At 40.0% G+C, this 12008-nt stretch overlaps 1 protein-coding gene across 11 annotated transcripts in view; it reads left to right on the top strand.

The window, feature by feature from the left end:
• Positions 1–12008, top strand: part of LOC143022808 (uncharacterized) — a 113903-nt gene that overhangs the window by 31758 nt on the left and 70137 nt on the right. Inside the window, exon 20 of one of the 11 annotated variants that reach the window (XR_012966135.1) lies at positions 321–12008. This exon is cut by the window's right edge and continues 130 nt beyond it. The exons of the other annotated variants lie outside the window; for them this stretch is intronic. The gene's annotated coding sequence lies outside the window, so the exon portion shown is untranslated. The remainder of the gene's footprint in view (positions 1–320) is intronic. 11 annotated transcript variants of the gene reach the window in all.

Genomic DNA, 12008 nt, shown 5'->3' with positions numbered 1-12008 from the left:
CTTAGGGTACTGGTTGGAAAACTCCCAGACCCTCTTATGCCTTTTCTTTTCTTTTTAGGAATGTCCCCTTTTGGGGCTACAGGTAGTAGGACTCATAATACCATCCCCGTCCTGTTTTTTGTCGCCTTCTACGACTCCAGTGGAAAGACTTGGTGGTAGCATTCTCTTCCCCTACCACAGGAACAGCGAAAACATTAAATGAATACTCAGAGAAATGGTACAGGACAGCAACAAGGGGTTGGGGGACGGCATAATGGAGGGATAGTCGTAGTATAAAGGTATCATCATTACTCTATGAACAGAGTTTTCCTCTATCACAGACAAAATGATGTGTGGCTCTGGTCCGTAGGGGCGCCCCATATAGACCCTAAAGTATCAACTGCATGCTACTTTGCCACATTAACATGCAGCCAATACCCCAAAGTAAATAGTGTATAAAATACACAAAATGGAGAAAGAAAAAGAAGAAAAACTGAACCAATAAAGAGAGGTTTGGACATGAGCAGAGTCGAGTCACCGCTGGGGCTGATACAAAAACAATCATGCATGATTGATACCCCGAAATCAACTCAAAGGTAGGACACCAATATTTTTTCAGGATATCCAAAAGAAAGAGGATTATTAGGTAGAGGTTTAGATGTGGAAAGAGAAACTAGGTATAAAAATGTACTAAGAAATTGGGATATTGCTGATTTGATGGAGGAATTAATACATTTGAAAGATGAATATAGGGCAATGTACAGAGAGATAAACCAACTATGAAGAGCTAATGACAAGATGAACAAAGAGCTTAATGATCTAAAAAACAAATTGAATATGGTCAGAAGTGATATTGAAAGAAGGAAAAATGAAGATAAAAGTAAAAATGAGGCATAAAAAAAGAAGTCAAAGAAAAAATACAAACAGTGACTGAGAAAGTAGGAGACACAATTAAGGAGACGGATCTCCTAGAAATAAAGAATCAATGGAAACTAGAACAAGAAGATCAGAAAATAACCTTTAAAGAAATAGTACAACAGCAGGTAGAGGAAAATGTTAAACAGTAATTAAAGTAATTAAAGAAAAGGAAATCTGGGTAAGAGACACAATGGATAAAAAAAAAGTGCATTGTATTGTATGGTATTAAAGAAAAACATAATGTACACAGATACCAAAGAGAAAAAGAAGAGAAGTAGCAAAAGCAATTCTGAAGGAGATACAAGAGGAGTGACAGGTAATGGATAAAGCGATAAAGTACATATATAGGGCAGTACTCTAGAAAAAAATAGTATAGACCACTAAAAAGCAATCTAGTTGTCTCAAATGAGAGCTGAAGAAGTACTATGAAATTTTTTTACAAAAATGTGTGGATAAAAAGAAGAAAAGAGCGATGAGGAAAAAGAAAGAAAAGACACTTAGAAATGAAGCAAATAAAGAAAAAAATAAGGGCAGAATGGAGACTGAAAAGAATAAGTTTTTTTTTTTTTAGAGTACTGGACCTGAGGCTGAGAAAATGGTACATAAAAAAAAAAAATAATAATAAAAAAAGAGAAGAAAAGAAAAAATTAAAGATAACATATACTAACATAGATGGCATGATTTCAGGACTAAACGAATTAAATTACTATCTGTCAGTAGAGAAACCAGACATAATGGGAATTGTAGAGACAAAATTAAGAGGTCCACTATCATCAAATACTGTGGGACAAGGTCTATACAACCATTGGTTGAAAAATAAAAAGGAGAAACAGGGTGGAATCATATTTTTGACTGAGAAAGGTTTAAATACGAAAAAGATAACATACATATACCAAGGCTTTTTCCCTTTTAAAGGGAGGTGGCCAAAAAGAAAAAAGCATAAAATCATTCCCATCCATTCCATCCCTGAATACCCTCCACTCCCCTCCACCCTCCCTCTTATCTTACCACCTCTTGGATGACGGGTCATTCCTGCACCTTGTCCACTGCCCTGCGTCAGAGGCAGTGTCACAAGACAACAGCACATCCACAGCAAGGCCGCTTCATTATATTGACCCCCCCCCTCTCCATCCCCCCATGCATAAAAGGAGAAGACGGGGAGAAATCCCCTCGGGCTACGTCAAATTTTGCTCACACATACTACCTCACCCCCCATCCCCCCACCCACTCCAGCTCATGCACCACAACATCATCCATATACAACCATTCTCCATTCACCCCTGTCTTCTGTCCTCTCCCATCCTTCCTCAACAGACATTCCCCTCTTCCCCAAAGCCCCCTTCACCCCATCCATCCACCTCATCCTATGACGTCCCCTCATGTTCACTCCCTCCACATCTGCCTTCCATACCTCTTTTACTAGTCTTTCTTCACTCATTCTTTCCATGTGTCCAAACCATCCTAATACTCTTTCATCAACCCTATCTCCCAACTCACTTTCCACCCCTGTTCTCCTCCTCACCTCCTCATTTCTCACTCTATCCAGCCTAGTAACCCCCATCATACTTCTCAGACACCTCATCTCAAACACATTCAAACTCCTTCTCTCTTCTTCTCTTATGTTCCACGTTTCTGCCCCATACAGTGCTGTTGGCACAATCACTCCTTCATACAGTCTTCTCTTTGCATCCATTCCCAAATGTCTATTCCTCATTACTTTTTTTAATCAACCAAGGCATTTACTCGCTTCTCTCAATCTACATTCTACCTCCACCTCCACTCCACCTTTTCCTGTCACATTTGCACCCAAGTATCTAAAACAATCCACTTCCTCCAGTCGCTCTCCCTTAATGCTCACTTCCAGTCTACTGCCAGTTTCACCCCTTGTACATCTCATCACCTTACTTTTACCCACATTTATCTTCAGCTTTCTTCTATCACACTCTCCCAAACTCTGTCACCAAATTCCTCAATCCCTCCTCCGATCCTGCCACAAGCGCAGTGTCATCTGCAAACAACAGCTGGCTCACCTCCCACTTTTCTCCATTTTCTTTAACCATCACCAATCCCTGACCCACCACCCTTGCATTTACCTCTCTCATCACCCCATCCATGTACAAGTTGAACAGCCAGGGTGACATAACGCATCCCTGACAGAGTCCCACCTTTACCTCGAACCACTCGCTCTCTCCATTTCTAATCCTGACACAAGCTCTACTACTCTCATAAAAACTCTTGACAGCTCCTAGAAGCTTTCCTCCTATCCCGTATATCTGCAAAACCTCCCACAGTGCCCTCCTGTCTACCCTGTCGTAAGCCTTTTCCGGATCCATAAAGCCCAAAAAACATCCTTTCCCTTTCCTATAGCATTCTCAAATATCTGTCTTACCACAAAAATCTGATCTACACAACCCATACCCGTCCTAAATCCATACTGTTCCTCACCAATTACTCCCTCTGTTCCTCTCCTAATCCTCTCAATCAAGATCCTCCCATAAGCCTTCCCAACTACACTTAACAAGCTAATCCCTCTGAAACTACTACATTCACACTTGTCCCCTTTTCCCATGTAAAGTGGAACTATACAGGCACTCCTCCAGTCCTCTGGCACTCTACCCTGTCTCCACAAAGCATTAAATAACCTCACCACCCAGTCCACCATCACTCTACCTCCTTTTTTTTTAGACATTCTACATGTCATCCATCCAGACCAGGTGCCTTACCTGCTTTCATCATCTTAACAACTGCCTTCACTTCATCCTTCCTTATTTTTCCTCCATTTTCCTCACTCATCATGGTCATTTTCTTAGCATTTCCCACTGCAGCTATCTTTCCCTTCCTATCCTCCTTCACATTTAGCAACTCCTTAAAATATTCTACCCATCTTCCCCTTACTGCCTTCATTTCCATTATCATCTCTCCATCTGCACCTTTTACCTTTTAATCTCTACTTGATTCACCTCCTCTTCCTCTCTTATTTCTTTCCAAAACATCTTTTTATTACTTTCAAAATTTTCTGTCATACTCTTACCCCATTTAATATCTTCTCTCCTCTTTGCCTCCTTTACCTTGTGCTTTACTTCTCTTTTCTTTTCTTTGTACCTCCCATATGACTCCCTCGTCCTATTTTGTAACCAATCTGTGAAAGCTCGCTTCTTCTCTTCTACAACCATTCACTACCCTTCCTTCTATTTCCTCCTGTCCTTCTTGTTCCACACACCATCTTTGCACACTTTGTGACTCCCTTCTTGAACCATCCCCATTTCTCCTCCACTCCTAGCTCTACTCTATCCTTCACTTCCTTCCACTCCTCCCTCAGCTTCCTCTTGTACTCCTCTTTTTCCTTTTCATTTAAAGAGTTCACTTTAAACACCTCCCTACCTTTTGTCATTTTCCTCTCTCTCCATCTACAGTATCCTCCACTCTCAACTTATCTTCCACCAAAAATGAACTGATATTCCCCTACCCGCTCCCCATAGAACATGTGCATCCTTAACTCTTCCTTTTATACTCCTATCTACCACTACGTAGTCCATTAACGCTCTATCTACCACCCTTCCATCCACCACCCTCTCCCATGTGTACTTATGCTTGACTTTCTTCCGAAACACTGTATTTGCTATCATCAACTCTCTTTCTAGACACATTTCCACCATCAACTCTCCACTACAATTTTTTCCTGGAACTCCACACTTCCCAACTACTCCATCAATTGGTTCATTTCCTTCCCTAGCATAAAGGTCTCCCAGTATTATTACATTGACATTTCTCCCTAATCCCTCTATACACTCATTTAAATCTATCCAAAAAGCCTCCCTTCTACACTCTTCTCACTACCAGCCCCATATGCACTTACTAAAACCCACATCTCCTTTCCCAGTTTCACCTTCATCCACATTAACCTTGAGGAAACCTCCTTCCACTCCACTACACGTTTACCTATCTCTTTACCTACTAGTATAGCCACCCCTTCCTTCCATCGCCCTCTCTTCACTCCTGATAACCTCCCGCTTACACTCCCAAAATTACACTTGCCCTTCCCTTTCAATTTAGTTTCACTCAAAGCCAACACATCCATCTTTCTTCTCACAAACATGCAACCTATCTCTTCCCTTTTACTCTCATCTATACCACATCCACGCACATTAAAAGACCCAAACCGTAGGGTGCTGGTTGGAAAACTCCTAGACCCTCTTATGCCTTTACTTTTTTTTAGGAATGTCCCCTGTGGAGCTACAGGGAGAAGGATGCCTGGTCCCAATCCCCTTCCCTTTTTTCTCACCTCTTATGATCCAAGTGGAAATACTTGGTGGCAGTATTCTTTTGCCCCCACCACAGGGTAGGTAGGCGAAAAAGGAAATGAATATTCAGAGAAATTGTACAGAACAGTAAGAAGGGGTTGGGGGACAGCATAATGGAGGGACAGTCGTAGTATAATAGTATCATAATTTCTTTATGAACAGAGTTTTCCTCTATCACAGACAAAATGATGTGTGGCTCTGGTCTGTAGGGCACCCTATATAGACCCTAAAGTATCAACTGCATGCTACTTTGCCACAATAACATGCAGCCAATACCCCAGACCCCAGCAGACCCCAGAAGGAAAAATAATGTGGAATTGATTATGATTAAAGTTGAAAACGGAGACATGAAATATAGAAAATTTGTAGTTATATATGTGCCCCAGTCTTGGACAAATAGTGATCATTCCAAAATGTTGGAAGACGCAAAGAATGCATTAATTGAATCATTGAAAGAAGGAGGAAACATAGTAATTATGGGTGACTTTAATTCAAAAGAAATATGTTTGGAAGAAATGACAATGAAAGTTGTAGAAGACCTTTGGGGAAATATTCTACTGGATATGACCATTAAATACATATTGACTCAATGACTCAATTGACTCTAGGTATAGAAACAATGAAAAATTGTTGAGACTAGATTTGATATTTACATCAGAGCCTGAAATCGTGGATAAAATGAAATACAAGACACCAATTGGGAAGAGTGACCACATACTAATAGAGTTCGAACTAAAAGAACAGATTGAGTTTAGAAGAAATAAGAAACGTAGAAAAGGGAGACTAATGTACAACAAAATGGATTTTGAGAAACTTGGAAAATTCTTTCATAATGCAAACTGGGAAAACTTAAATGAAGAAACAAAGATGGAAGAGAAATGGAACATATTAAAAGAAAATTACAATGAGGGAAAAGACAAATATGTACCAAAGAAGAAACAAGAATGGGTGTACATAAAGTGCTGGTACAACAAAAAATGTAATGAGGCTAAAGATAGAAGAGACAAAGCCTTGAAAAGATGGAAAAAAGACCAAAATAGAAAGAAAAAAAAAAGAGCAAGTGGTAAATATACATCAAACTAAGAAATAAATATGTAAAAATACACATGGAAGAAAAGAGAAACTATGAAAAGGATATAATAGAAAAATGCAAGGACCAACCTAAACTATTCTACAGGTATGTGAATGACAAACTAAAAGGTAAACATGAAATAGTGAAATTGCATCAAGGGAATAATGAATATATAGAAGATGTAGAAATGGCTGAAATTATGAAGAAACATTTTAAATATGTATTCACAATTGAAAGTACACAAAATTGGGAGGAAGGACAGAAAGATGCCCTCAATGAAAGAAATAACTGTGACACAGAAGGAAATAAGGGACCAAATTAAAATCACATGGGCCGGATGGAATTGCAAATTGGATATTAAAACAATGTATAGATGGGACAAAATACACAATATATTTCTCACTCAAAGAAGGAAAATTACTACAAGATTGGAAAAATGCAAATATTGTACCAGTATACAAAGGAGGGGACAAGGGAAATCCAACAAAATATAGACCAGTCTCCCTTACAAGCACAATATCAACATTTTTTGAAAAAGTTATCAAAAGTAAATGGATTAAACATTTGAAAGAGAATGATATATTAAATCCAAAACAATTTGGATTTAGATGTGGAAGATCATGTGCCATAAACTTGATTTGCTTTTACTCAAAGCTAATAGAAATAGTACAAGAAATGGACAGATGGACAAACTGTGCCTTCTTAGATCAACAAAAAGCATTTGATAAAGTACCACACAAAAAGCTACCAAGAAAAATTGAAACAAGTGGAGTACAAGGAAAGTTATTTGAATGTATGGAAGATTTCTGGAATGGGAGAAAAATGAGGGTGGTACTTAGAAACAAGAACTCAACCTGGGAAGAAATTATAAGTGGAGTCCCACAAGGTTCTGTGTTGGCTCTGATAATGTTTGCCATGTATGAAGGTGTGGAATGTTATATAAACTTCTTTGTAGATGATGCAAAACTACTAAAGAGAGTAAGTACAGAGGAAGATTGTAAATCACTACAAAAAGACCTGGATAAAGTCTGGGAATGAAGTCAAAAGTGTGAAATGAACTTCAACATCAAGTAATGTATAATGGAATTTGGATAAAGTAAAAATAGAATATCGGGACAATACAAAATTGGTACAAAGGAAGTTAAAAAAAAAAGTCAACTTGGAAAGGGACCTAGGAGTAATTATCAGCACTGACACGGCACCAGACAAACATGTCAACAAAATAGTCGGAGAAACCTCCAATTTCCTAAGATCAATGAAAGTGGCCTGTGACTACTTGGCTTATAGTAACGTAGATGGATTGATTTCAGTAATAGTGAACTAAGTGATTACCTGTCAAAAGAAAAAACAGATAATGGGAATTGCAGAGACAAAATTAAGGGGTCCACTACACCAAATATTGTTGGACATGGATTATATAAACATTGGATCAAAAATAGCAATGAGAAACAGGGTGGAGGAGTCATGTTTCTGGCCAAGAAAAACTTAAATGTGATGAAGGTTACAGAGGTATAAACAATGTGGAAATGATTATGATAAAAGTTGAAGATAGCGACATGAAAAGTAGAAGTTTGTAGTGATTTATGTGCCTCCAAAAATGGGCTCTTGGAAAGAGGGCAAGCATTCAAAAATGTTCAACTCTGTATTTATGTACAACACCCCTTTCAGAATTGTTTCCCTTCTCCCTGTGGACTTTAGTATAATCATTTCTAGCTTGTTAGTAAGCTTCTTCTGTTTTATTGTTTCTTATCTTCAATTTTCCCCAAGCTATATCCCTTACTTTTGCTCTTTTTTTTCCACACTTTTGGTCGAACCAGTCTTGTTTCTGATTCTTCCATCCACTAATCATTGGCCCATGTTTGTTCATTCCCAGGTTGTAAATGTAAAGGTTTCTTAGTTCCTCGTTATCCCAGTGGTATTCATGAATATCAGTCAGCTTTTTCAAAGAATTCAAGCTGGATTAATTCCTTCCCAATATTGAATCACTGGCCTGTATAATTTATTCCTTAGGTTTATTTCTTCATTCACCTGCTGAAATTCAGTTGTTATATGGTCACTTTTTCCTTTGGGGCTAAGGTAGTTCATGGTTCTAATGATGTCTGGCTCTTTGATAAGTAGCAGATCTAATCTCATGGGAATGTCATCTCTTACCTGAGTCACTTCCTTTACCTACTGGGTCATTGCATTCTCCATTTCTATATTCAACAGAGCTGATGAATGAATATTGGGATGATTTGGACTCATGGAAGGAATGAGTGGAGAAAGATGAGCAAAAGAGGTGTAGAAGGCAGAGGTGGATGGAATGAAGCTGAGGGGATGACTGAGGATGAGATGGATGATGAGTTGGTGACATATACTAAGGGGTGCATTGCTTCACTTACATGCCGGCACCAGTCCCCGTTAGTCTCTGTGAACAAACTCATGCAGCCACTCTTCCCTCTCCAAACAACTCTTGATCAATTTGCCTCAGCCATGAATTGTTCATCTCCTGCATCGAGGATTGTGAAGACAATCCTGTGAGTAGGATCAACATCATGGAAATGTGCCACATGCTTATATAGCCAGAGTTAACATTAATGAATTATGCTGATAGCTGGCCTATACCGAGTCTCACAGTACAGTTTCTGGTTTCATACAGTCATTTCAGCAATATCCCATAATTCTCTGAAGGAACCTAGTACCAAATAAATTGAGACTCCTCTTTAAATCAGCATTCAGTGTCCATATCTCACAGTCATACAGCAATACAGCAAGACAGGGAGACACTCGCCAAACTAACATATGAGCAAAGACTATCCAAATTGAACCTACCAACTCTGGAACAAAGAAGAGAAAGAGGAGATTTGCTAACTATCTACAGAATAATGAAAGGAATGGAAGTTTTAGACAGGAACGACCTATTAATGTGGGACAACGGAACAAGAGGACACGGAAAAAAATTGAAAAAGGATAGTTATAGAAAAAAAATTGAAAAGGAACAGTTTCCCACACAGAGCGATAAATATATGGAACAAATTAGACAACAAAACAGTATGTGCTAACACTATACAAGATTTTAAGATAAAACTTGATGCGGAGAGATACAAAGACAGGTCACCACGAGCATAGCTCCCCTCCCGTATATTACAACTAGGTAAAGTGACTTAGAGATTAGAGTCTTAGTCTTGCATAAATAATGTCAAGACTATGTACTCGGGTTGAGAGAATTCCTAACACCATGGGCAACACCAATCCTTCAAAGTACTTCCTGAAATGACCAACCACTATTATGCACTACATTATTACATCATACATACTTATACCAAAGGCTTTTTCCCCCTTACAAGTGAGGTAACCCAAAAAAAAAAGGCATAAAAACCATTCCCACCCATTCCATCCCTAATAAACTCCACTCCCCTCCACCCTCTACCCTCCCTCTTATCTTGGCACCTCCTGGATGACGGGTCATCCCTGCATCTCGCTCACTGCCCTGGGTTAGCAGTGACTCAAGACACAGCACATCCACAGCAAGGCCGCTTCATTAAATCGGCGACCCTCTATCCGTCCCCTCATGCAGAAAAGAAGATGGGGAGAAATCCCTTTGGGCTGCATTGAATTTTTCTCACACATACTACCTCATCCCCCATCCCCCCATCCATTTCACCTCATGCATCACAGTTTCCAAGACTGTACTGTCCTCACCACATGCATGAACCATGTCATCCAGTAAGCCCCCAAACACCTGAACTTTGGTCTTGGTCCAGGAGACCTGAGGACCAATCAGTCTTGCCTCCCTGTGTGCAGTGACTTGAGGGCTGCAACCAGGACCTCCAAAAACTCTGTCCAATACCCTGTCCGTGCAGGTATACTTTACAGCACTCTGTCCCAGAGTATAAGCCAAGTATCAAGTCAATAATCCTTGCAGGAATCCTATGGATCTGCAGAAGATTCTAGAGCATTCCATGATACACCAAGTCAGACACCCTCTTGAGATCAACATAAGTTGCAAGAAACCCCAGATGAAACTCGTATCAGTGTTCCACAAGAATACAAAGTACAAAGATCTAACAGTTGTTGACCTACCTGGCATGAACCCAGATGGTTCAGGCCTCTGAAACTTTAGCAGATGTGAACAAACTTGTGTCAGCAATAGATAGTCAAACACCTGGCACACTGAGCAGTGTAATGCTTCAGTAGTTGTTGTAGTCCAGCCAGTCCCCAAAGTACTTGGCAGAGGGGTTACACCCCTCCACACCTGACACTAGCTCATCATCATCTGTTTGGCTTGTGCTCCTCTGACCTCTTTTCTGTCATTTCTGAACCCTGTATTGGTCCAGGTCCCTAGCCACTCTGGCATCACAGCCCAACTCTATCTTCTCCAGTGTCTCCTACGATGCCACACCACCCCTTGACCTTGGGCACATTCCAATGTATTCCGTAGCAGCTTTCAGAGTTTCATATGTAAAAGTATCCCTCACTTCTTCAGGTGATGGGAGAGGAAAATGAAGGACAAATAAAGAAAAAAAAAAAGAAAAAAATGCAAATAGCTCTAAAAATGATGAGAACAGGTAAGTCACTTGGGTTAGATGGGTGTTATGCAGTGTCTGAAGAAAAGAGGCACAGTAATAGTGGACTGGCCTATAATTCCACTTTATAAGGAAAAGGGGACAGCTGTGAGTATAGTTTCAGAGGGATCGGTTTGTTGAGTGTAGTTGGGAACGCTTATGGGAGGGTTTTAAGTGAGGGGATTAGGAGAGGTACAGAGGGAGTAATTGGTGAAGAACAGTGTGAGTTTAGGAAAGGTAGGGGTTGCATGGATCGGATTTTTGTGGTAAGGCAGGTGTGTGAAAAAGCTTAAGAAAAGGTAAAGATTTTTTTTGAGCCTTTATGAATTTGGAAAAGGCTTATGACAAGGTAGATATTGCAGGTATATGGAATTGAGAGATAACTGTTAAGGACAGCCAAGAGTTTTTACATAAGTAGAGCCTGTGTTAGAATAGGAAATGGAGAGTGTGTGGTTTGAGGTAAAGGTGGGACTATGTTAGGGATGTGTCATGTTGCCATGGCTGTTCAATGTGTACATGGATGGGGGGGGGGTGCATGAGGTAAAGGCGAGGGTAATGGGCAGGTGACTAAAGATGTTAAAAGAAAATGGAGAAAAGTGGGAAGTGAGCCAGTTGCTGTTTGCTGACAACACTGTTTTTGTGGCAGGATCAGAGGAGGGATTAAGGGAGTGAGTGACAGAGTTTGGGAAGGTAAGCAATAAGAGAAAGTTAAAGGTAAATGTGGGTAAAAGTGAGATGATGAGATGTACAAGGGTAGAGAGTGGCAGTGAGTTGGAAGTAGTCTAAAAGGAGAGAGCCCAGAGGAAGTGGATAGATAGCTTTAGGTATTTGGGGTCACATGTGGCAGGAAAGGGAGGAGTAGAGCTGGAAGAAAATTGTAGATTAAGAGAAGCAAGTAAATGCCTTGGGGGGGATTAAAAAGTGTCATGAGAAATAGGCATCTGGGAATGGCTGCAAAGTGGAGATATATGAAGAGGTGATTGTGCCGACGGCATTGTATGGAGCAGAGACTTGGAATTTAAAAGAGGAAAAGTTTAAATGTGTTTGAGATGAAATATCTAAAAAGTACATACATACATACATATACCAAGGCTTTTTCCCCCTAACAAGGGAGGTAGCCAAAAAGGAAAAGTCATAAAATCATTCCCACCCATTCCATCCCTACATACACTCCACACCCCTCCACCCTCCCTC

This window comes from Oratosquilla oratoria, unplaced genomic scaffold (genome assembly GCF_046742065.1).
Source record: "Oratosquilla oratoria isolate Oo_2021 unplaced genomic scaffold, ASM4674206v1 SCAFFOLD185, whole genome shotgun sequence".
Classification (NCBI taxonomy): Eukaryota; Metazoa; Arthropoda; class Malacostraca; order Stomatopoda; family Squillidae; genus Oratosquilla; species Oratosquilla oratoria.
The sequence above is the reverse complement of the archived record's forward strand: the minus strand, read 5'-3'. Positions and strand labels throughout refer to the sequence as shown.